Genomic DNA, 26666 nt, shown 5'->3' with positions numbered 1-26666 from the left:
GGGTAGGGCGCAGAAATGAGCATACTTCGATAGTCGGTCCACAACCACCATGATGACTGACTTGTTCCCTGACTTTGGAAGACCTGTAATGAAATCCATAGAAACCTCCGTCCAAATTGATGCCGGAATGGGCAATGGTGGTAATGTGCCTGGTGTGTTGACGGTTTCCCCTTTGTGGCGTTGACAGACATCGCATTCTGCTACGAAAGTAAGGATGTCCTTTTTCATGCCTGTCCAAAAAAATGATCTTCTGGTGCGAGCATACGTCTTCTGAAAGCCCGAATGTCCTGCAATTGGAGATGAGTGCAATTCTGCCAAAATGCGACTTTTGAGGGTGGATGTTGGTGATATTACGACTCGGTCCTTGTAGCGAAGAATATCATCCTGCCACGAGTAGCCCTTGGTGGAATTTGGATCTACCTGCAATTGAGAAATGAGTTGGGAGAGCCCGGGGTGTGAAAACCATTCCCTGTGAGCCTCTTCAATCCATTCTGGAATGGGGAGGGAAATTGCTAGCAGAGTACTTTCCTCCTCAAATTGGCGAGATAATGCATCTGCTACACTATTGTCTTTCCCTTTCTTGTAAATGATCTCATAATCATATCCCAGCATTTTGGCGAGCCATTTATTTTGTTGTGGGGAGGATAGGCGTTGCTCCAAAAAATATTTAAGACTGTGATGATCTGTGCGGATTTGGAAACGTCGCCCCAATAAGTAAGGTCGCCAGGTCTCGACTGCATGTAAGATGGCCATCATTTCCTTCTCATAGGTAGATTGGCCCAGATTCCTCCCACTTAGTTGTTGGCTTGTGAAGGCCAACGGTCGCCCTTCCTGCATTAAGACCGCCCCAATACCTGTACCCGAAGCATCACATTCAATGACAAAAGATTTGGTGAAGTCAGGTAGTGCTAAGACTGGAGTGGAACACATGGCATTTTTTAGAGCTGTAAAGGCCTGTTGTGCTTCCTCATTCCAGAAGAATGAATTTTTCTTTAGGAGTTGGGTGAGGGGCTTCGCTATGCGACCATAGTTGCGGACAAATTTACGATAATAGCCTGTGAGACCCAAAAATGCTCTCAAGCTCTTCAAGGTCTTAGGTTGAGGCCATTCCTGCATTGCCTGGATCTTTTTGGGGTCCACCTTGACACCATCACGCCCCACAATGTGGCCCAAATACTCTACTTCTGCCATGCCAAATGAACACTTGGACATCTTGACAAATAATTTATGCTTGCGGAGCAGTTGCAATAGTAGATCTACATGCTGAATATGTGCGGCCCAAGTGCAACTATAGATGAGGATGTCATCGAAGAAAACAAGGACAAATTTCCTGAGATATGGTTTGAGAATGTGGTTCATAAGGCTCTGAAAAGTAGAGGGGGCATTACAAAGACCAAATGGCATGACCAGGAATTCATAATGGCCTTCATGAGTTCTGAAAGCAGTCTTGGGAATGTCGACTTCCTTCATGCGAATTTGGTGGTAGCCTGAGCGAAGATCCAGCTTAGTGAAGAATTGAGCCCCATTGAGTTCATCCAGCAAATCATCAACCACCAGGATGGGAAATTTATCTTTGACTGTTAACTTATTGAGGGCCCTGAAGTCAGGACACATCCGCCACTCCCCATCTTTCTTCAGCACCATGACCACTGGGGATGAATAAGGACTAATACTGGGACGAATGACACCTGCTTCCAAAAGTTCCTTGACGATTTTTTCTATTTCATTCTTTTGGGTGAACGGATATCTGTATGGGGGAACATTTGGGGGTTGGGCCCCTGGAACCAAGGTGATGCTATGATCATGTTCCCCTCGCGAGGGTGGAAGCTCATGAGGCTTGTCAAAGACCGGCAGATGGTTATTTAAAATCTGTTTCATCTCAGGATGAATTGGTAGAGGCTTGGTTTCGACTGCCTGGATGGCATTAAATTGAGCTACAACTCCATGATTGCCCTTTTTTAACAATTTTTCCATCCTATGCGAGCTGATGATAGAGGGGGCTCCCGCCTGGAGTCCACGGAGGGTATGTGTGTAGTTGTTCTGCTTAAAACTCATATATAACTCCTCGAAATCCATTGTGATTGGCCCAAGAGTGCGGAGCCATTCAGCGCCGAGGATAATGTCGCAACCCCCCATGTGTATGGCAAACATGTGGGTTTTCAATTGATAATCCCCCATTTGAAGTTTGACATTTTCACAGCGGCCTTCACATTTCATTGTGCCTCCATCCGCAATTTGAACTTGGAAGTTAGAAACTGCTCGTACAAAACAATGCACTGCTTCTGCGACTTTTTGATGGATGAAATTATGTGTACTTCCACTATCAATCAAGACTACTACTGGGCGATGTTTAATAAAACCTCTGGTTTTGAGAGTTTGAGGGGAAGAAATCCCTGCCAAAGCATGCAACGAAATAACTGGTTCGTCAGAGACATTGTCCTTTTGGTTGTCTTCTTCTAGCGGCTCATGTTCCTCAAGTGGTGGATCTTCCTCTGTTGAGCTGTAGTCAGTGGCATCAATTTGAAAAAATTTGGGCTCCTTGCATTTATGACCTGGGGAGTATTTTTCATCACAGTAGTAACATAGTCCTTGTTTTCTTCTGTCGACCATTTCCGCAGGGGACACCTTTTGGACCTTAAGTGTTTGAGTCGTGTTGTGAGCCTGTGGGGGGCGACCTTTAGCGGAGAAATTTTGGCGACTGTATTGGGCTGCTAATGCATGTTCCATGTTACGAGCTACCTTGCAAGCCTCCGTCCATGTGGGAGGGTGGTGCAGTAGGACTTGAGCTTTGATGGCTTCTTTAAGACCGCTGATAAAACATTCCGTGTAGAACACATCTGAGAGACCCCAAGTGCGGAAGGCTAAGGCTTCAAAAGCTGTAATATATTCATCCACTGTACCAGTCTGTCAGAGCTTAGTAAGACGACCCAAAAAAGATGATTCCTGGTCAAAGCGGTCTTGAAGAGCTTTGGTGAATTTGGTCCAAGTCCTAAAAGGTCCAGTGCAACGTTGATGCCATTCCCACCATTGCCACCTTTCATTGTCCAAGTACATGCTCCCCAACATAAGCTGACTCTCATCATCTAAGATGTGATTCAGTTTGAAATACTGCTCCATTTGTGCTATCCATGCCGACGGGTGAGAACCGTCAAATTTATGCATATCCAACTTGGGAGGTCGCTGACTGGGTTGTTGGTGGGTGTGCCAGACATGAGGAGAGTGGCTAGACTCACCCTCATTGTGTCCATTGCCATTATACTCCTCCTCGTGGGCTTGCTCCTTCGGGATTATTTTCTCGACCATGCTACATAGTCCACTAAGCTGAATGTGGAGGTTTTGCACTGATTCTTCAAGTTTGTCCATCCTTTCATTGGCCATCGCTTGAGCTCTAGTTTCTACCATACACCAACCTGATTTTTTTAAAATTGGGACCGCCAAAAAAAAATTTCCACTAAGAAGTGAATGGTACCACCGTGCTCAGCTCGTCGTCCTGATTCTGATGGGCTAGATCACCAATTAGGAGTAAAACTCCTAACGTAGTTTTACTCCTTCCTTATCAATACTGCAGTCGCCAAATCCTCAAAATGTCAATGCGGCCAAAAGTCCTGCGAAAATTATACCCCGGTATAGGAACCCTTCACAACGACTCCGATCTGGTGGATCTGAGAGATCTGAATGGCGGATCTGATAGCTCTGGGCGGCGGAATAGACTGCTTCTGTGGATCTGATGGATCTAATAGATCGGAATGGCTGATCTGCGAACTCGAGACTGCGGGACTGATGTCGGCTGCTGCTGCACCCCTTTGCACAAGCGGATCTGGAAGAGATGATGTGTGATCCCCCGATAGAAAAGGGAACTATGGTCTTGAGGAGTGTCAGGTGCTACAGATTGCAATATACATAAAGGTCTGGCAGTAGTACTCGGCCTAATGTTTCAGGGCTCTAACTAAGGAGGATTGACCGTACCCTTAGCCGTACAACCCGACTACCCTATCGTACAGGCGAGTAATCTCTCCGAGTGCTGTTCTCGGTGTACTGTAGCCGCAAGATGGCCGACGGTTTATCTATGGCGAGGTTTCAAGGGAGCCTAGGGGGCTTCCGATATACCCAGAGGGTACGTGGAAGACAGTCCGTGCGCGGTTCTGTCTAATGCGCTACTACTCGAAGGGGTACCCACAGGGGTTACAAGGGAGTCCAACAGACGTGACCACCTCTTGTATTTCCTGCATGCATGCCTCCCCAAATCCGCAGGTTTATGCGCTCAACGACAGATCCCGTGGTTTAAAGACGCCGGAACACGTCTCTAGCCAAAAAAAAAAATTTGCTAAGAAATGGAGATCCCACCGGCCCTGGAAAGTGCTCTAATACCACTTGTTATGCTCTTAACCTGCAAAATGATACCCAAATACAGAATATGCGAAGAAAAGATACCCAGAACACAGAATAGCAATGATTTTATTATTCAGAGAGTAATGTTCACTTGCCTCTTCGAGGGGGCAACCTCCAATAGAGCAGAGCTCGATTACAAAATAAGACACAATGCTCCTCGTAGGGAGTCTCTATCCTTTATATATGACTCATACATGCAATACCACGGACCAATACCGTGGGTTTTATTAATACCATCTATCTAATACTACGGCCCATTTGCAACTAACTGTGGTTCCGTCATTAATTGCGGATTAACCACTTACAATTATTAATATGGGCTTTATTGACTCTTGACTATGACGTGATCCCATTACATAAATAAGGGGGTTAGGGTGGGACCCTAACAAATACAATATTATTTCATAAACCCGTCATTCATCATAGTGTAAAATGCATTCATATAAAACAGAAGTAAGTAGACAAAACACAAGAATTTCTGGAATAATCTCTTTATTAATACTTCAGTTCTGCTTACAGACTTAAGACTTCCTTGCGCACTCAGTTGCGAACTCTACTCTAGGCCTCTGCGCACTCCGCTGCAAAGCCTTTCCTCTACCCTTCTTCCCTAACTCTTTAGACTTCTCCCATAGACAATCTTCATTACTTTTCTCAGACATCCTAAGACACACTTATTTATACAATCCCATGGTGCGCGGGCCATGGATAGATCTTCAAAAGCTGACTCAACTTACATAACATAAGGGTAAAACCCTTTATGACACTTTAACTATTCACACGCTCCGCGTCGACAACTTGCGGAGACTTTAAATTTTGTACATCAAAACTTGGGCTTTTTGCCCCAAAACCGACCCTAGGGGACCCTATCCCAACAATCTATGTGGCAGGGGATAGAACTTAATTTTGTTGCATCTGCAAATAAACTAGATGATAGTGTCTCCAATGTTTATGCTACAATCAATGGATCACTATAGTTGCTTTCTTTGCATATTGAAAGCATAGTAGATAAAAATAAAAGAGGAGAGTTCACATCTAGTAGAAAGGGGTCAACAATGGACTATGCTTTACTGCAGGAAATTGTATTTTTTCTTTTATTAAAGATAATATTTTGAAAGCAAGTTTTATATAAAAGGAAAATCAAATATATGACCATCTATGTGAATAATTGCAAACAAAATCAAATAAATTCATAGCTTGTCTTCAACGCGAAGCTTATGTCAACACACCACACCATAGGATACACTGAACAACTAATCTTAAATAATAATAAAATTATTAGTAAGGCTAACCGTTGACTTCAAACTACATAGTCTTGCAAATGTGGGAATATGATTGTAATATATCAAATAACCTTTCAACTGAAGTTACATAAGCATGGTCCAATGCATCATAAAATATGATCGATAAGAGACTAATGTGAGTTTTGGACCATGATCTAAGGCATGAGGTAAATGACTTTCAAAAGGACATATTGGTTTCTATGCCGAGCTCTAATTTCATCTCAGACTTTAGAAATGTACCCGACCATGAACCTACAATTGTATGTAGCTATAATGTATCACTTATAAAGTCAAGCTTGTTTTTCACCTTAGAGCTTACATCTTGAATATTATATATGCAATAAATAATCATCTTTTTATTGAACTCAATTATAAATTTAGTCACATTCTTATATAGAATGCCTTTAATCCAAGGTTTCAATGATCAATTTAATTATTTTATTGGTTTTTTAGTGGTTTTAGATTAAAAATACGCGTTGATATAGCTCATCAAATTCCTTTAAAGTACCATACATATTTCAAATCACATAATAGTTAAACTTTTATTAATGCTATGTCTGCAAATTTATACATCATATAGCCATGTTCAAATTACATCATACTAATAAGAAAAAAATAATTTATATAAAATATTAATAAAAAGCCAAATCTACTTAACAACTTATTTACTTATTACTAATACAAAGAATTACCATCAATACCATTTTTCTTTTATGTCTTTTCATTTCATATCCTAAATGACATATTAGAAGCTTTACACTTCAACCTGCTTTCTCCCCAATTCATACTCCTCACTCACATGCATGAAGTTTCACAATAATTCCAATTCCATTCCACCTCAATCATGTAGGTTACCCACGGGTAAAGGGAAAAAGTCTCATTTCTCCCCAATTTATACTCAAACTCATACTCGTCACTCAGATGCCTGGGTTTTATCAACAATTCTATACGGGAAAAAAATCGATCTGAAGAAAAAATTCAAGAGTATGCATCATATAGACACTTATTTTTTCAAAATTTTAAAAATTGAAAATAACCATCATTATATTTAAATCCTTAAAGAAACATTATTAAATATTTTTTAAGCGGAATAGCCATGTTTACTTATCTCCAACAATGACCTCTCTATTGTAAAATGTTACAACTCTTCTTATTTAAAATGATCAGAAACAAATGAGGGACAAATTACAGAAAACATGTAAAATAAAATCTACCCTGTGCGCTTCAATTAAAGACTATATTAATTAATTTAACTTAAAATTAAGTTGTTCAAATTTTTACTTTCATAATGGCGTTTTTTAATTGAATTTGGGAAAATATAATTTTTATTCAGTTTTCCAGCGATATGGCGAAAATAATATAGCTGGAAATACAATTCAAATGCCAGCTAGCCAACTCAGGAAGAAAAACCCAAGAAAAACCCAATAATTACACGGCCGACTCATGAAGAAAAACCCAAATTTCCAATTCAAATGCCAACTAGCCGACTCATGAAGAAAAACCCAAGAGTTGGAAATAAAGCTCCGTCCACCCCATTTAAATATGTATATATCGCCACTACGATTGAATTGGTGCCGCACTCTCACGATTGTGCCAAGGAAGGAGTTGATTACGTTGAAACAGGTTGTGCGAAGGAAGGAGTTGATTACATTGCAAAATCGATAAATCTGCCACCAAGAACCAAAAGATCAAAACATTTCGATTGAATCGATTTTCTGCCGTGAGACTCGCAGAAATGGCAGTTGTTAAAGTCCAACCCGTAGAACAACACGCAGTTGTTAATGTCAGTGAAGTTATTAATGATGGGCGAGAGAATCATCAAGTTATTAATAATGGCAGTAACAGTAAGGAAGTTATTACTAATCAGCGAATGAATCAGTACGGCCCAAATCTCTGTATGTGGGGGATCTGGAGCCCAATGTTAGCGACGCCCAGATTCAGGAACTTTTCCAGCAGGTTGGCCCGGTGGTCAGTGTTCGCATCTGTAGAGATGCCATGACCAGGAGTTCTCTGGGATATGGATATGTCAATTACAGCACTGCTGAAGATGCCACAGAGGCTTTACGCAGCTTAAATTTTACACCCCTTAATGGAAAGCCTATTCGGATAATGTACTCACACCGTGACCCCAGTATCCGCAAGTGTGGGTCGGCAAACATATTTATTAAAAATCTTCACAAAGCAGTAGACAATCAAACCCTCTATCACAAATTCTCTGTGTTCGGACCCATTCTTTCTTCCAAAATTGCAACAGATGCATCAGGGCAATCTAAAGGATATGGATTTGTTCATTTTGAGCAAGACGAAGCAGCGCGAGATGCAATTAAATGTATGAATGGTACTTTGATAAATGACAGTCACATTTATGTTGGCCCATTTATGAAAAAGGAAGAGAGAGAACAAACGAAGCTGGCGAAAAAGAAGGATAGAGAACAAATGAAAAAGGAACCAGAGCCAGAGGAACAAACAAATGGAAAAGGCAAGTTTAAAAATGTTTTTGTGAACAATTTATCAGAGTCCATGAATGATGAAGATTTAAGAAAATACTTTGATGAGTATGGAACAATTATCAGTGCGGTAGTGATGAAAGATGCAGCAGGGAAGTCAAAGTGTTTTGGATTTGTCAATTTTGAGAATGTCGATGATGCAGCAAAGTCCGTTGAGAGTTTAAATGGCAAGAAAATTGATGGCAAAGAATGGTACGTCGGAAAAGCACTGAAGAAATCTGAATTGAGACAACAATCTGGAACAAATCTTTATTTAAAACATTTGGATGATAGCATAGATGATAACAAGTTGAGAGAATTGTTTTCTATTTATGGCACAATCACTTCATGCAAGATAATGAGGGATTTTCATGGACATAGTAAAGGTTCAGGATTTGTCTCATTTTCATCACCTGATCATGCATCCCGAGCTTTGGTAGAAATGAATAAGAAAGTTGTCCTGGGCAGGCCTCTTTATGTTGCTTTGGCTCAACAAAAAGACGAGAGAAGAGCAAAGCTACAGTCTCACTTCTCCCAACAAAAAGAGGAGAGAAGAGAAAAACTACACTCTCATTTCTCCGAGTTGCCTAATCCAATTGGCATGGAACCGACAGCGTTTGCCCATGTCCCCATGTGCAATCCCGAATGTCCTATATTATCTCTTTATGTTGCTTTGGCTCAACAAAAAGACCAGAGAGGAGCAAAGCTACAATCTCATTTCTCCCAACAAAAAGAGGAGAGAAGAGAAAAGCTACAGTCTCATTTCTCCGAGTTGCCTAATCCAATTGACATGGAACCAACAGGGCGTACCCATATCCCCATGTGCAATCCCAAGGGTCCTATATCATATCATCCAATTGGTATAGTACCAGCTCCCAAAGGTCATACATTATCTCATCCAATTGGCATGGTACAAGCTCCTCAACCTCCTATATTATATCATCCAATTGGGATGGGGATGATACCACCTCCTGAACGTCCTATATTATCTCACCCAATTGACATGATACCTCCTACTTTTTCTCATGGAAGAAGTTATGGACTAAACCAACCAATGTTTGATGTCCCCATGTCCAATCGTGGAAGTTATGGACATGGCCAACCACCACCTCTGTCATAGTTACATTACTACTCTTTAGTGTTTAATTATATTTTGATTGTAATATATATATTTTTGGTCTCATTAATTATGCATTTTAGTCTTAGAAATTGATATTTATACATTATATTAAGTTGGCCCTTGGGTTTATTTCTTTGAGTTAAAATAAAGACTCTTAACAATTAAAGTGAAGATTTTTTAGCAGCGATTTTTTTGTTAAATTTTTTTCTTTAGTCTTGCATTACATGTTTACATGCTTTGGGGATGAGTGGGTTCCAATTTTGACTTCTTGCTTGTGTAACAATTACATGTGTGTTCCTAGAGCTAATCATGCACATTGGTTTTAGCAATTTTCCACACATGATTTTAGTTTTTAATGGTCTACTAGTTCAACTCATGGTTTTTTAGTTTTGGTTCTGGAATTGTCCTTGTATTCTAATATAAGGTTAATGGATTTGGATTTATGGATGTGATGATCTATACATATTATATTGGAATATTGGAATGAACAATATAATTAAAAATCTTCTAGAATTCCCATTTTTGGTTCCCACGGAAAGTATCCATGTAAATTTGTGTGTTCAAATTTATTTTCATTAAGAATTGGCTTTCAACAAGTCACTTTGCAAAATTAAAACCAATAGTATATTACAACTAAGGATATAATGTAGTAATCACTATGTATTAAATAATAATATTCATATAATAGTTAGGACAATTAGTAGTGTAATAATGGTAGAGGTTGATCTTCTCGTTTAGTATTTACATGAAGCCTTCCTTCTTACATCTTCATTCATACTGAGATGTAGCGTCCACATGCAACTATTATATTTGTTGGTGAACCATAAGAAACCATAGGGAGTCTATGCATTCTATAATAGGCATATTATTATGGCATGAGGTAATAATAAAGTTCATTCATTATGCATGAGTTGAATCATAAGGATAGTCTCCATTCATTATTTAATCATCATTTTTTTTAAATATTCTGTGAACTCTTAAACTCATTACTATATGAAATTTTAGTTGTACCTCAATGAAGTTGACTCCAAAGTTAAATGAACATTCAATGATATCTCAAAGTATTATTATCTTTATCAATGTTTGTAGTTGTTATATAGGTCAACAATATATTCATAAATTGATGAATTAATGTGTTTGTAAGTATTACAAAATTAAATTGAAATATAAATGTATAAAGTATTAAAAAAAAATACTGACTCAATTTAAATGTGAAGTTATCTAATACTATGATTACCAATATTAATCATCATTTTAATGTTATATGTCTATGCATTTTCCTAAATAAATTCTTCATATTTTAAAATAAAGAAGTCCCTAAGCCTCACATAGCTAAGAGGTTGGGCGATGTGGAAATAACTACTCTTCTAGATAGCCCATAGGGTCTCCAGTTTTGAATGATAATCACTCTTCTAGATAGCTCATAGGGTCTCCAGTTGTGGGAAGCCCTAATGAGTTATATTGTGGTTTATTATATCCCTCGCCATGGCTCAATTCTATTATTATGCTATTGGATTCTAGGTTGTGCTATTGAAACGCAATCCTTGGCTCTCCCTAATTATAATTGGGATGTCCTATCAGTTGTCCCCTCAAGCTCTCACTAGGACGTTTTTCTATCCTTACAAGAATTATCGAGTCCAGAAAAAAAATGAACCTTCCACATGGATTGGAGTTGTTGCAATGAAGGAAATTTTCATTTGATTAATTGAATAATATGCTTTGCCTAACTATTCCATTCCCCTTTTAGGCTTGAACTTCCTAATGAAGCTTCCCAATATGGTTCCTCTTGCATGAATTAAGATTGCTCATTCTACTGTTCGATTACTTTTGTGGATTTTCTCCTAATACACTCTAACTTAAGTAACACCCATAATCTGGTCTTTGTTTTCATTTCTGGACTGTTTCATGGTATTTCCGCACTCAAAATTCTCATCAGGTGCATTCCTCTTGGTACTCATCTTGCTTTAGGGCCAAAGAAGTCTCTCTTTGATCTTGTCCCTTCGGCTATTCCCCTTTCCTCTATGTTCCTTCTAGTTGGCTCTTTCTCACCCTCTTTGCACCCTCCTGAGTTAGATCATCCTCTTTGTTTGTTGTTTTTTATTCATCTTCTTCCCAAATCTTAGCCACCTTCAATTCCTAACTACTTGGATCTAACTCTACTCAATGTCAATTTTTCTCTCTACATTTGTCACTTGTGCTTTTCTTCTCATGATCGTCTGCTCTCCTTTAATTTTAGAAAAAATAAGATATAGAAAATATAATCGAAGTGCATTCTCATCAGGTGCATTCCTCTTGGTAAAATTCTCTTTTTTTATTATTACTATTACTATTTTATGATTTAACTACAATATCACATCTAACACATTACTACATATACCCTATTCTAGGTTGCAAAGTGTCTCTTCACAAAATCATATTTAGTGTGATTTTATTGTCATTAATAATAATTCTTAATTAAAATAATATTAAATAAGATGCATAATGAATAGTTGATATCAAACTTAAATTTCAATGATAGAGGTCACCATATTGCATATCAAACCTAAATTTCAATGATAGAGGTCACCCATAGGGAGTCTATGCATTCTTTGGCTAGCATATTATTATGGCATGAGGTAATAATAAAGTTCATTCATTATGCATGAGCTGAATCATAAGGATAGTCTTCATTGATTATTTAATCATAAAATTTTTTTATTACTATTATTACTATTTTCTGATTTAATGCTTCACTACAATATCTCATTAATTATAATTTTTAATTCAAAATAATATTAAATAAGATGCATAATAAATGGTTGATATCAAACTTATTCTAGAAAACTCAAAACATTTGTGTGTTCAAACTAATCTATAAAACTATTAAATTACTAATTATTAGAGATATACTCATTGATATGTTTATTGATCATGGAAGTTTAGTCACATAGCTAGCCTAGTCGTCCCCTTTGAACCTCCTAGAGGACTCCCCTCTTAATGATACATGTTGGTAGCTCATGTAGACAAATACATCTGTTTGGAATGGGGTGTTTTTGGAGCAAAAGGTGGGGGGAGCGGGTGCGGGGGGGGAGGTTTTCCACCACCTCACATAGCTAAGAGGTTCTTTAGTTTTGAATGACAATCGCTCTTCTAGATAGCTCTTAGGGTCTCCAGTTGTGGGAAGCCCTAATGAGTTATATTGTGGTTTATTATATCCCGTGTCGTGGCTCAATTCAATTATTATGCCATTGGATTCTAGGTTTTCTACTGAAACAGAATCCTTGGCTCTCCCTAATCACAATTGACGTCTCCTGTCAGCTCTCCCCCTCCAACTCTCACTAGGAACATTTTTGCTATCCTGGCAAGAATTAGTGACTATAAAAAAGAACAAACCTTCCACATGGATTGGATTTGTTGCAAAGAAGGAAATTTCCATTTGATTAACTGAAGAATATGTTTTTCCTAACTATTACATTCCCCTTGTAGGCTTGACCTTCCTAATGTAGCTTCCCAATATGGTTCCTCTTGCATTCATTAAGATTTCTCATTCTAGTGTTCGACTACTTCTGTAGATTTTCTCCCAATATGCTCTAACTTAACTATCACCCATAATTTGGTCTTTATTTTCATTTCTGGACTCTTTTATGGTATTTCCTCACTCAAAATTTTCATCAAGTGCATTCCTCTTGTTACTCATCTTACTTTAGAGCCAAATAAGTCTCTCTTTGATCTTGTCCCTTGGGCTATTCCCCTTTCCTCTACGTTCCTTCTAGTTGGCTCTTTGTCACCCTCTTTGCACCCTCCTGAGTTAGACCATCCTCTTTGTTTATTGTTTTTTATTCATCTCCTTCCCAAATCTTAGCCACCTTCAATTCCTAACTACTTAGATCTCACTCTACTCAATGTCAATTTTTCTCTTTACATTTGTCACTTGTGCTTTTCCTCTCATGATCGTATGCTCTCCTTTAATTAAAAAAAATTAAGATATAGAACATTTAATTGAATCAACTTATTATAATTCTTAATTAATTATAGAAATTTAATTGAATCAACTTAGTCATTAATTATAATTCTTAATTCAAAATAATATTAAATAAGATGCATAATAAATAGTTGATATCAAACTTATTCTAGAAAACTCAAAACATGTATTTGTTCAAAATAATCTATAAACTATTAAATTACTAACTATTAGAGATATACTCATTGATATGTTTGTTGATCATGTAATTTTAGACACATCGCTAGCCTTGCCCTCCACTTTGAACCTCTTAGAGGACTCCTCCCTTAATGATACATGTTGGTAGCTCACGTAGACAAATACAACCGTTTGGAATGGGGTGTTTATGGAGAAAAATGCAGTGCGGAGGGGGGATGGGGAGGTTTTCCACCACATCACATAGATAAGATGTTGGGGGATGTGGAAACAACCACTCTTCTACATATCCAGTAGGGTCTCTAGTTTTGAATGATAATCACTCTCCTAGATATCCCGTAGGGTCTCCAGTTGTGGGAAGCCCTAATGAGTTATATTGTGGTTTATTATGTCCCTCGCCATGGCTCAATTCTATTATTATTCTATTGGATTCTAGGTTGTGCTACTGAAACACAATCCTTGGCTCTCCATAATTATAATTGGGGATTCCGATCAGCTCTCCCCCTCAAGCTCTCACTAGGACGTTTTTTCTATCCTGACAAGAATTAGCGACTCCAGAAAAGAACGAACCTTCCACATGGATTGGAGTTGTTGCAATGAAGGAAATTTCCATTTGATTAACTGAAGAATATGCTTTGGCTAACTATTCCATTCCCCTTTTTGGCTTGAACTTCCTAATGCAGTTTCCCAATATGGTTCCTCTTGCGTGAATTAAGATTTCCCATTCTACTATTCGATTACTTTTGTGCATTTTTTCGATTACTTCTGTGCATTTTCTCCTAATACGCTCTAACTTAAGTAACACCCATTATTTGGTCTTTTTTTTATTTTCTAGACTATTTCATGGTATTTACACACTCAAAATTCTCATCATGTGCATTCCTCTTAGTACTCATCTTTCTTTAGGGCCAAAGAAGTCTCTCTTTGATCTTGTCCCTTGGGCTATTCCCCTTTCCTCTGTGTTCCTTCTACTTGGCTATTTGTCACCCTCTTTGCACCCTCCTGAGTTAGATCACCCTCTTTGTTTGTTGTTTTTTATTCATCTCCTTCCCAAATCTTAGCCACCTTCAATGCCTAACTACTTGGATCTGACTCTACTCAATGTCGATTTTTCTCTCTACATTTATCACTTGTGATTTTCCTCTCATGATCGTCTATGTTCCTTTAATTTTAAAAAAATTAAGATATAGAAAATTTAATCGAAGTGCATTCTCATCAGGTGCATTCCTCTTGGTACTCATATTTATTTAGGGTCATAGAAGTCTCTCTTTCATATTGTCCCTTGGGCAATTGCCCTTTCCTATGTGTTCCTTTGAATTGCCTCTTTGTCACCCTCTTTGCACACTCCTTAGTTAGATCACCCTCTTTGTTTGTTGTTTTTTATTCACCTCCTTCCGAAATCTTATCCACCTTCAATGCCTAACTACTTGGATTAGACTCTACTAAAAGTTGATTTTTTCTCTCTACATTTGTCACTTGTGCTTTTCCTCTCATGATCGTCTACTTTCCTTTATTTCTTAGGCCCTCCACTATGAAAGAGTCACTCAAGAAAACATGACACCGGTCCTCCAAGTTGTTACTCCCCCATATTCAAAAACACTAGCTATAGTGAAAACATCTCAACAAACTAAGTTTGATTTGTTAGGGGAACCATAAAATATATGTTTCAAGATTCCATTACTACAAGAAATAAGAGATATGTCAAATTATGCTAAAATAGGTTGAGATATATGTCATAAAAAACTTGGGAGAATTTATTTTCTGCGCATTCTAGAAATTATCCATATTCACAATTCTATCAAATCAAGGCTTTATACTCTTTCCTTTCGTGTCCTTTCCCAAATTCCATGACTATATCTAAACCACAATTTTAAATGAATCACATAGCTAAGAGGTTCTTTAGTTTTGAATGACAATCGCTCTTCTAGATAGCCTGTTGGGTCTCTAGTTGTGGGGAAGCCCTAATGAGTTATATTGTGGTTTATTATATCCTGTGTCATGGCTCAATTCAATAATTATGCCATTGGATTCTAGGTTTTCTACTAAAACATAACCCTTGGCTCTCCCTAATTAAAATTGGGGTCTCTTGTTAGCTCTCCCCCTCGAGCTCTCACTAGGAACATTTTTGCTATCCTGGCAAGAATTAGTGACTGCAAAAAGAACAAACCTTCCACATGGATTGGATTTGTTGCAATGAAGGAAATTTCCATTTGATTAACTGAAGAATATGTTTTTCCTAACTATTACATTCCCCTTGTAGGCTTGACCTTCCTAATGTAGCTTCCCAATATGGTTCCTCTTGCATTCATTAAGATTTCTCATTCTAGTGTTCGACTACTTCTGTAGATTTTCTCCCAATATGCTCTAACTTAACTATCACCCATAATTTGGTCTTTATTTTCATTTCTGGACTCTTTTATGGTATTTCCTCACTCAAAATTTTCATCAAGTGCATTCCTCTTGTTACTCATCTTACTTTAGAGCCAAATAAGTCTCTCTTTGATCTTGTCCCTTGGGCTATTCCCCTTTCCTCTATGTTCCTATAGTTGGCTCTTTGTCACCCTCTTTGCACCCTCCTGAGTTAGACCATCCTCTTTGTTTATTGTTTTTTATTCATCTCCTTCCCAAATCTTAGCCACCTTCAATGCCTAACTACTTAGATCTCACTCTACTCAATGTCAATTTTTCTCTTTACATTTGTCACTTGTGCTTTTCCTCTCATGATCGTATGCTCTCCTTTAATTAAAAAAGATTAAGATATAGAAAATTTAATTGAATCAACTTATTATAATTCTTAATTAATTATAGAAAATTTAATTGAATCAACTTAGTCATTAATTATAATTCAAAATAATATTAAATAAGATGCATAATAAATAGTTGATATCAAACTTATTCTAGAAAACTCAAAACATGTATTTGTTCAAACTAATCTATAAAACTATTAAATTACTAACTATTAGAGATATACTCATTGATATGTTTGTTGATCATGTAATTTTAGACACATCTCTAGCCTTGCCCTCCACTTTGAACCTCTTAAAGGACTCCTCCCTTAATGATACATGTTGGTAGCTCATGTAGACAAATACAACCTTTTGGAATGGGGTGTTTATGGAGCAAAATGTGGGGCAGGGGGGATGGGGAGGTTTTCCACCACATCACATAGCTAAGAGGTTGGGGGATGTGGAAACAACCACTCTTCTACATAGCCAATAGGTTCTCTAGTTTTGAATGACAATCACTCTCCTAGATATCTCGTAGGGTCTCCAGTTGTGGGAAGCCCTAATGAGTTATATTGTGGTTTATTATGTCCCTCGCCATGGCTCAATTCTATTATTATGCTATTCAATTCTAGGTTGTGCTACTGAAACACAATCCTTGGCTCTCCTTAATTATAATTTGGGTGTCCTATCACCTCTCCCCCTCGAGTTCTCACTAGGATGTTTTTTATATCCTGACAAGAATTAGCGACTCCAAAAAAGAACTAACCTTCCACGTGGATTGGAGTTGTTGCAATGAAGGAAATTTACATTTGATTAACTGAAGAATATGCTTTTCCTAACTATTCCATTCCCCTTTTGGGCTTGAACTTCCTAATGCAGCTTTACAATATGGTTCCTCTTGCATGAATTAAGATTGCTCATTCTACTATTCGATTACTTCTGTGCATTTTCTCCTAATACGCTCTAACATAAGTAGCACCCATAATTTGGTCTTTGTTTTCATTTCTGGACTGTTTCATGGTATTTCCACACTCAAAATTCTCTTCATGTGCATTCCTCTTGGTACTCATCTTGCTTTAGGGACAAAGAAGTCTCTCTTTGATCTTTTCCCTTGGGCTATTCCCCTTTCCTCTATGTTCCTTCTAGTTGGCTCTTTGTCACCCTCTTTGCACCCTCCTGAGCTAGACCACCCTCTTTGTTTGTTTTTTTTATTCATCTCCTTCCCAAACCTTAGCCACCTTCAATGCTTAACTACTTGGATCTGACTCTACTCAATGTCGATTTTTCTCTCTACATTTGTCACTTGTGCTTTTCCTCTCATGATCGTCTGCTCTGTTTTAATTTTAAAAAAATTAAGATATAGAAAATTTAATTGAAGTTCATTATCATCAGGTGCATTCCTCTTGGTACTCATATTTCTTTAGGGTCATATAAGTCTCTCTTTGATATTGTCCCTTGGGCAATTTCCCTTTCCTATGTGTTACTTCGAGTTGGCTCTTTGTCACCCTCTTTGCACCCTCCTGAGTTAGATCACCCTCTTTGTTTATTGTTTTTTATTCACCTCCTTCCAAAATCGTATCCACCTTCAATGCCTAACTACTTGGATTAGACTCTATTCAATGTTAATTTTTCTCTCTACATTTGTCACTTGCGCTTTTCCTCTCATGATCGTCTGCTTTCCTTTATTTCTTAGGCCCCCCACTATGAAAGAGCCACTCAAGAAAACATGACACTGGTCCTCCAAGCTGTTACTCCCCCATATTCAAAACCACTAGTGATAGTGAAAACATCTCCACGAACTAAGTTTGATTTGTTAGGGGAACCATAGAATATATGTTTCAAGATTCCATAACTACAATAAATAAGAGATGTGTCAAATTATGCTAAAATAGGTTGAGATATATGTCATAAAAAACTTGGGAGATTTTATTTTCTATGCATTCTAGAAATTATCCATATTCACAATTCTATCAAATCAAGGCTTTATACTCTTTCCTTTCGTGCCCTTTCCCAAATGCCATGAGTAGATCTAAACCACAATTTTAAATCAATGAAATTATTATTTCCAATACGTAAGTATATTTGACACTATTAGATACCCTTACTAAAAATGAATAGTAATATTTTCTTGATTATGCATTTTAGTCTTAGAAATTGATATTTATACATTATATTAAGTTGGCCCTTGGGTTTATTTCTTTGAGTTAAAATAAAGACTCTTAACAATTAAAGTGAAGATTTTTTAGCAGCGATTTTTTTGTTAAATTTTTTTCTTTAGTCTTGCATTACATGTTTACATGCTTTGGGGATGAGTGGGTTCCAATTTTGACTTCTTGCTTGTGTAACAATTACATGTGTGTTCCTAGAGCTAATCATGCACATTGGTTTTAGCAATTTTCCACACATGATTTTAGTTTTTAATGGTCTACTAGTTCAACTCATGGTTTTTTAGTTTTGTTTCTGGAATTGTCCTTGTATTCTAATATAAGGTTAATGGATTTGGATTTATGGATGTGATGATCTATACATATTATATTGGAATATTGGAATGAACAATATAATTAAAAATCTTCTAGAATTCCCATTTTTGGTTCCCACGGAAAGTATCCATGTAAATTTGTGTGTTCAAATTTATTTTCATTAAGAATTGGCTTTCAACAAGTCACTTTGCAAAATTAAAACCAATAGTATATTACAACTAAGGATATAATGTAGTAATCACTATGTATTAAATAATAATATTCATATAATAGTTAGGACAATTAGTAGTGTAATAATGGTAGAGGTTGATCTTCTCGTTTAGTATTTACATGAAGCCTTCCTTCTTACATCTTCATTCATACTGAGATGTAGCGTCCACATGCAACTATTATATTTGTTGGTGAACCATAAGAAACCATAGGGAGTCTATGCATTCTATAATAGGCATATTATTATGGCATGAGGTAATAATAAAGTTCATTCATTATGCATGAGTTGAATCATAAGGATAGTCTCCATTCATTATTTAATCATCATTTTTTTTTAAATATTCTGTGAACTCTTAAACTCATTACTATATGAAATTTTAGTTGTACCTCAATGAAGTTGACTCCAAAGTTAAATGAACATTCAATGATATCTCAAAGTATTATTATCTTTATCAATGTTTGTAGTTGTTATATAGGTCAACAATATATTCATAAATTGATGAATTAATGTGTTTGTAAGTATTACAAAATTAAATTGAAATATAAATGTATAAAGTATTAAAAAAAAATACTGACTCAATTTAAATGTGAAGTTATCTAATACTATGATTACCAATATTAATCATCATTTTAATGTTATATGTCTATGCATTTTCCTAAATAAATTCTTCATATTTTTAAAATAAAGAAGTCCCTAAGCCTCACATAGCTAAGAGGTTGGGCGATGTGGAAATAACTACTCTTCTAGATAGCCCATAGGGTCTCCAGTTTTGAATGATAATCACTCTTCTAGATAGCTCATAGGGTCTCCAGTTGTGGGAAGCCCTAATGAGTTATATTGTGGTTTATTATATCCCTCGCCATGGCTCAATTCTATTATTATGCGATTGGATTCTAGGTTGTGCTATTGAAACGCAATCCTTGGCTCTCCCTAATTATAATTGGGATGTCCTATCAGTTGTCCCCTCAAGCTCTCACTAGGACGTTTTTCTATCCTTACAAGAATTATCGAGTCCAGAAAAAAAATGAACCTTGCACATGGATTGGAGTTGTTGCAATGAAGGAAATTTTCATTTGATTAATTGAATAATATGCTTTGCCTAACTATTCCATTCCCCTTTTAGGCTTGAACTTCCTAATGAAGCTTCCCAATATGGTTCCTCTTGCATGAATTAAGATTGCTCATTCTACTGTTCGATTACTTTTGTGGATTTTCTCCTAATACACTCTAACTTAAGTAACACCCATAATCTGGTCTTTGTTTTCATTTCTGGACTGTTTCATGGTATTTCCGCACTCAAAATTCTCATCAGGTGCATTCCTCTTGGTACTCATCTTGCTTTAGGGCCAAAGAAGTCTCTCTTTGATCTTGTCCCTTCGGCTATTCCCCTTTCCTCTATGTTCCTTCTAGTTGGCTCTTTCTCACCCTCTTTGCACCCTCCTGAGTTAGATCATCCTCTTTGTCTGTTGTTTTTTATTCATCTTCTTCCCAAATCTTAGCCACCTTCAATTCCTAACTACTTGGATCTAACTCTACTCAATGTCAATTTTTCTCTCTACATTTGTCACTTGTGCTTTTCTTCTCATGATCGTCTGCTCTCCTTTAATTTTAGAAAAAATAAGATATAGAAAATATAATCGAAGTGCATTCTCATCAGGTGCATTCCTCTTGGTAAAATTCTCTTTTTTTATTATTACTATTACTATTTTATGATTTAACTACAATATCACATCTAACACATTACTACATATACCCTATTCTAGGTTGCAAAGTGTCTCTTCACAAAATCATATTTAGTGTGATTTTATTGTCATTAATAATAATTCTTAATTAAAATAATATTAAATAAGATGCATAATGAATATTTGATATCAAACTTAAATTTCAATGATAGAGGTCACCATATTGCATATCAAACCTAAATTTCAATGATAGAGGTCACCCATAGGGAGTCTATGCATTCTTTGGCTAGCATATTATTATGGCATGAGGTAATAATAAAGTTCATTCATTATGCATGAGCTGAATCATAAGGATAGTCTTCATTGATTATTTAATCATAAATTTTTTTTATTACTATTATTACTATTTTCTGATTTAATGCTTCACTACAATATCTCATTAATTATAATTTTTAATTCAAAATAATATTAAATAAGATGCATAATAAATGGTTGATATCAAACTTATTCTAGAAAACTCAAAACATTTGTGTGTTCAAACTAATCTATAAAACTATTAAATTACTAATTATTAGAGATATACTCATTGATATGTTTATTGATCATGGAAGTTTAGTCACATAGCTAGCCTTGTCCTCCACTTTGAACCTCCTAGAGGACTCCCCTCTTAATGATACATGTTGGTAGCTCATGTAGACAAATACATCCGTTTGGAATGGGGTGTTTATGGAGCAAAAGGTGGGGGGAGGGGGGAGGTTTTCCACCACCTCACATAGCTAAGAGGTTCTTTAGTTTTGAATGCAATCGCTCTTCTAGATAGCTCTTAGGGTCTCCAGTTGTGGGAAGCCCTAATGAGTTATATTGTGGTTTATTATATCCCGTGTCGTGGCTCAATTCAATTATTATGCCATTGGATTCTAGGTTTTCTACTGAAACAGAATCCTTGGCTCTCCCTAATCACAATTGACGTCTCCTGTCAGCTCTCCCCCTCCAACTCTCACTAGGAACATTTTTGCTATCCTGGCAAGAATTAGTGACTATAAAAAAGAACAAACCTTCCACATGGATTGGATTTGTTGCAAAGAAGGAAATTTCCATTTGATTAACTGAAGAATATGTTTTTCCTAACTATTACATTCCCCTTGTAGGCTTGACCTTCCTAATGTAGCTTCCCAATATGGTTCCTCTTGCATTCATTAAGATTTCTCATTCTAGTGTTCGACTACTTCTGTAGATTTTCTCCCAATATGCTCTAACTTAACTATCACCCATAATTTGGTCTTTATTTTCATTTCTAGACTCTTTTATGGTATTTCCTCACTCAAAATTTTCATCAAGTGCATTCCTCTTGTTACTCATCTTACTTTAGAGCCAAATAAGTCTCTCTTTGACCTTGTCCCTTGGGCTATTCCCCTTTCCTCTACGTTCCTTCTAGTTGGCTCTTTGTCACCCTCTTTGCACCCTCCTGAGTTAGACCATCCTCTTTGTTTATTGTTTTTTATTCATCTCCTTCCCAAATCTTAGCCACCTTCAATTCCTAACTACTTAGATCTCACTCTACTCAATGTCAATTTTTCTCTTTACATTTGTCACTTGTGCTTTTCCTCTCATGATCATATGCTCTCCTTTAATTAAAAAAAATTAAGATATAGAACATTTAATTGAATCAACTTATTATAATTCTTAATTAATTATAGAAATTTAATTGAATCAACTTAGTCATTAATTATAATTCTTAATTCAAAATAATATTAAATAAGATGCATAATAAATAGTTGATATCAAACTTATTCTAGAAAACTCAAAACATGTATTTGTTCAAAATAATCTATAAACTATTAAATTACTAACTATTAGAGATATACTCATTGATACGTTTGCTGATCATGTAATTTTAGACACATCGCTAGCCTTGCCCTCCACTTTGAACCTCTTAGAGGACTCCTCCCTTAATGATACATGTTGGTAGCTCATGTAGACAAATACAACCATTTGGAATGGGGTGTTTATGGAGAAAAATGCAGTGCGGAGGTGGGATGGGGAGGTTTTCCACCACATCACATAGATAAGATGTTGGGGGATGTGGAAACAACCACTCTTCTACATATCCAGTAGGGTCTCTAGTTTTGAATGATAATCACTCTCCTAGATATCCCGTAGGGTCTCCAGTTGTGGGAAGCCCTAATGAGTTATATTGTGGTTTATTATGTCCCTCGCCATGGCTCAATTCTATTATTATTCTATTGGATTCTAGGTTGTGTTACTGAAACACAATCCTTGGCTCTCCCTAATTATAATTGGGGATTCCGATCAGCTCTCCCCCTCAAGCTCTCACTAGGACGTTTTTTCTATCCTAACAAGAATTAGCGACTCCAGAAAAGAACGAACCTTCCACATGGATTGGAGTTGTTGCAATGAAGGAAATTTCCATTTGATTAACTGAAGAATATGCTTTGGCTAACTATTCCATTCCCCTTTTTGGCTTGAACTTCCTAATGCAGTTTCCCAATCTGGCTCCTCTTGCGTGAATTAAGATTGCCCATTCTACTATTCGATTACTTTTGTGCATTTTTTCGATTACTTCTGTGCATTTTCTCCTAATACGCTCTAACTTAAGTAACACCCATCATTTGGTCTTTTTTTTATTTTCTAGACTATTTCATGGTATTTCCACACTCAAAATTCTCATCATGTGCATTCCTCTTAGTACTCATCTTTCTTTAGGGCCAAAGAAGTCTCTCTTTGATCTTGTCCCTTGGGCTATTCCCCTTTCCTCTGTGTTCCTTCTACTTGGCTATTTGTCACCCTCTTTGCACCCTCCTGAGTTAGATCACCCTCTTTGTTTGTTGTTTTTTATTCATCTCCTTCCCAAATCTTAGCCACCTTCAATGCCTAACTACTTGGATCTGACTCTACTCAATGTCGATTTTTCTCTCTACATTTATCACTTGTGATTTTCCTCTCATGATCGTTTGTGTTCCTTTAATTTCAAAAAAATTAAGATATAGAAAATTTAATCGAAGTGCATTCTCATCAGGTGCATTCCTCTTGGTACTCATATTTATTTAGGGTCATAGAAGTCTCTCTTTCATATTGTCCCTTGGGCAATTGCCCTTTCCTATGTGTTCCTTTGAATTGCCTCTTTGTCACCCTCTTTGCACCCTCCTTAGTTAGATCACCCTCTTTGTTTGTTGTTTTTTATTCACCTCCTTCCGAAATCTTATCCACCTTCAATGCCTAACTACTTGGATTAGACTCTACTAAAAGTTGATTTTTTCTCTCTACATTTGTCACTTGTGCTTTTCCTCTCATGATCGTCTACTTTCCTTTATTTCTTAGGCCCTCCACTATGAAAGAGTCACTCAAGAAAACATGACACCGGTCCTCCAAGTTGTTACTCCCCCATATTCAAAAACACTAGCTATAGTGAAAACATCTCAACAAACTAAGTTTGATTTGTTAGGGGAACCATAAAATATATGTTTCAAGATTCCATTACTACAAGAAATAAGAGATATGTCAAATTATGCTAAAATAGGTTGAGATATATGTCATAAAAAACTTGGGAGAATTTATTTTCTGCGCATTCTAGAAATTATCCATGTTCACAATTCTATCAAATCAAGGCTTTATACTCTTTCCTTTCGTGTCCTTTCCCAAATTCCATGACTATATCTAAACCACAATTTTAAATGAATCACATAGCTAAGAGGTTCTTTAGTTTTGAATGACAATCGCTCTTCTAGATAGCCTGTTGGGTCTCTAGTTGTGGGGAAGCCCTAATGAGTTATATTGTGGTTTATTATATCCTGTGTCATGGCTCAATTCAATAATTATGCCATTGGATTCTAGGTTTTCTACTAAAACATAACCCTTGGCTCTCCCTAATTAAAATTGGGGTCTCTTGTTAGCTCTCCCCCTCGAGCTCTCACTAGGAACATTTTTTCTATCCTGGCAAGAATTAGTGACTGCAAAAAGAACAAACCTTCCACATGGATTGGATTTGTTGCAATGAAGGAAATTTCCATTTGATTAACTGAAGAATATGTTTTTCCTAACTATTACATTCCCCTTGTAGGCTTGACCTTCCTAATGTAGCTTCCCAATATGGTTCCTCTTGCATTCATTAAGATTTCTCATTCTAGTGTTCGACTACTTCTGTAGATTTTCTCCCAATATGCTCTAACTTAACTATCACCCATAATTTGGTCTTTATTTTCATTTCTGGACTCTTTTATGGTATTTCCTCACTCAAAATTTTCATCAAGTGCATTCCTCTTGTTATTCATCTTACTTTAGAGCCAAATAAGTCTCTCTTTGATCTTGTCCCTTGGGCTATTCCCCTTTCCTCTATGTTCCTCTAGTTGGCTCTTTGTCACCCTCCTGAGTTAGACCATCCTCTTTGTTTATTGTTTTTTATTCATCTCCTTCCCAAATCTTAGCCACCTTCAATGCCTAACTACTTAGATCTCACTCTACTCAATGTCAATTTTTCTCTTTACATTTGTCACTTGTGCTTTTCCTCTCATGATCGTATGCTCTCCTTTAATTAAAAAAGATTAAGATATAGAAAATTTAATTGAATCAACTTATTATAATTCTTAATTAATTATAGAAAATTTAATTGAATCAACTTAGTCATTAATTATAATTCAAAATAATATTAAATAAGATGCATAATAAATAGTTGATATCAAACTTATTCTAGAAAACTCAAAACATGTATTTGTTCAAACTAATCTATAAAACTATTAAATTACTAACTATTAGAGATATACTCATTGATATGTTTGTTGATCATGTAATTTTAGACACATCTCTAGACTTGCCCTCCACTTTGAACCTCTTAAAGGACTCCTCCCTTAATGATACATGTTGGTAGCTCATGTAGACAAATACAACCTTTTGGAATGGGGTGTTTATGGAGCAAAATGTGGGGCAGGGGGGATGGGGAGGTTTTCCACCACATCACATAGCTAAGAGGTTGGGGGATGTGGAAACAACCACTCTTCTACATAGCCAATAGGTTCTCTAGTTTTGAATGACAATCACTCTCCTAGATATCTCGTAGGGTCTCCAGTTGTGGGAAGCCCTAATGAGTTATATTGTGGTTTATTATGTCCCTCGCCATGGCTCAATTCTATTATTATGCTATTCAATTCTAGGTTGTACTACTGAAACACAATCCTTGGCTCTCCTTAATTATAATTTGGGTGTCCTATCACCTCTCCCCATCGAGTTCTCACTAGGATGTTTTTTATATCCTGACAAGAATTAGCGACTCCAAAAAAGAACTAACCTTCCACGTGGATTGGAGTTGTTGCAATGAAGGAAATTTACATTTGATTAACTGAAGAATATTCTTTTCCTAACTATTCCATTCCCCTTTTGGGCTTGAACTTCCTAATGCAGCTTTACAATATGGTTCCTCTTGCATGAATTAAGATTGCTCATTCTACTATTCGATTACTTCTGTGAATTTTCTCCTAATACGCTCTAACATAAGTAGCACCCATAATTTGGTCTTTGTTTTCATTTCTGGACTGTTTCATGGTATTTCCACACTCAAAATTCTCTTCATGTGTATTCCTCTTGGTACTCATCTTGCTTTAGGGACAAAGAAGTCTCTCTTTGATCTTTTCCCTTGGGCTATTCCCCTTTCCTCTATGTTCCTTCTAGTTGGCTCTTTGTCACCCTCTTTGCACCCTCCTGAGCTAGACCACCCTCTTTGTTTGTTTTTTTTATTCATCTCCTTCCCAAACCTTAGCCACCTTCAATGCTTAACTACTTGGATCTGACTCTACTCAATGTCGATTTTTCTCTCTACATTTGTCACTTGTGCTTTTCCTCTCATGATCGTCTGCTCTGTTTTAATTTAAAAAAAAATAAGATATAGAAAATTTAATTGAAGTTCATTATCATCAGGTGCATTCCTCTTGGTACTCAAATTTCTTTAGGGTCATATAAGTCTCTCTTTGATATTGTCCCTTGGGCAATTTCCCTTTCCTATGTGTTACTTCGAGTTGGCTCTTTGTCACCCTCTTTGCACCCTCCTGAGTTAGATCACCCTCTTTGTTTATTGTTTTTTATTCACCTCCTTCCAAAATCTTATCCACCTTCAATGCCTAACTACTTGGATTAGACTCTACTCAATGTT

The 26666-nt window shown here is 36.7% G+C and overlaps 1 pseudogene; it reads left to right on the top strand.

Annotated features, from left to right (window-relative positions):
* Positions 1 to 7404: 7404 nt before the first annotated feature.
* Positions 7405 to 9275, top strand: LOC149246849 (polyadenylate-binding protein 8 pseudogene; annotated as a pseudogene).
* The last annotated feature ends 17391 nt before the right edge of the window (positions 9276 to 26666 follow it).

This window comes from Pinus tabuliformis, chromosome 7 (assembly GCF_031772625.1).
Source record: "Pinus tabuliformis cultivar Carrire ecotype Pingquan chromosome 7, CPIR1, whole genome shotgun sequence".
Lineage (NCBI taxonomy): Eukaryota > Viridiplantae > Streptophyta > Pinopsida > Pinales > Pinaceae > Pinus > Pinus tabuliformis.
The sequence above is the reverse complement of the archived record's forward strand: the minus strand, read 5'-3'. Positions and strand labels throughout refer to the sequence as shown.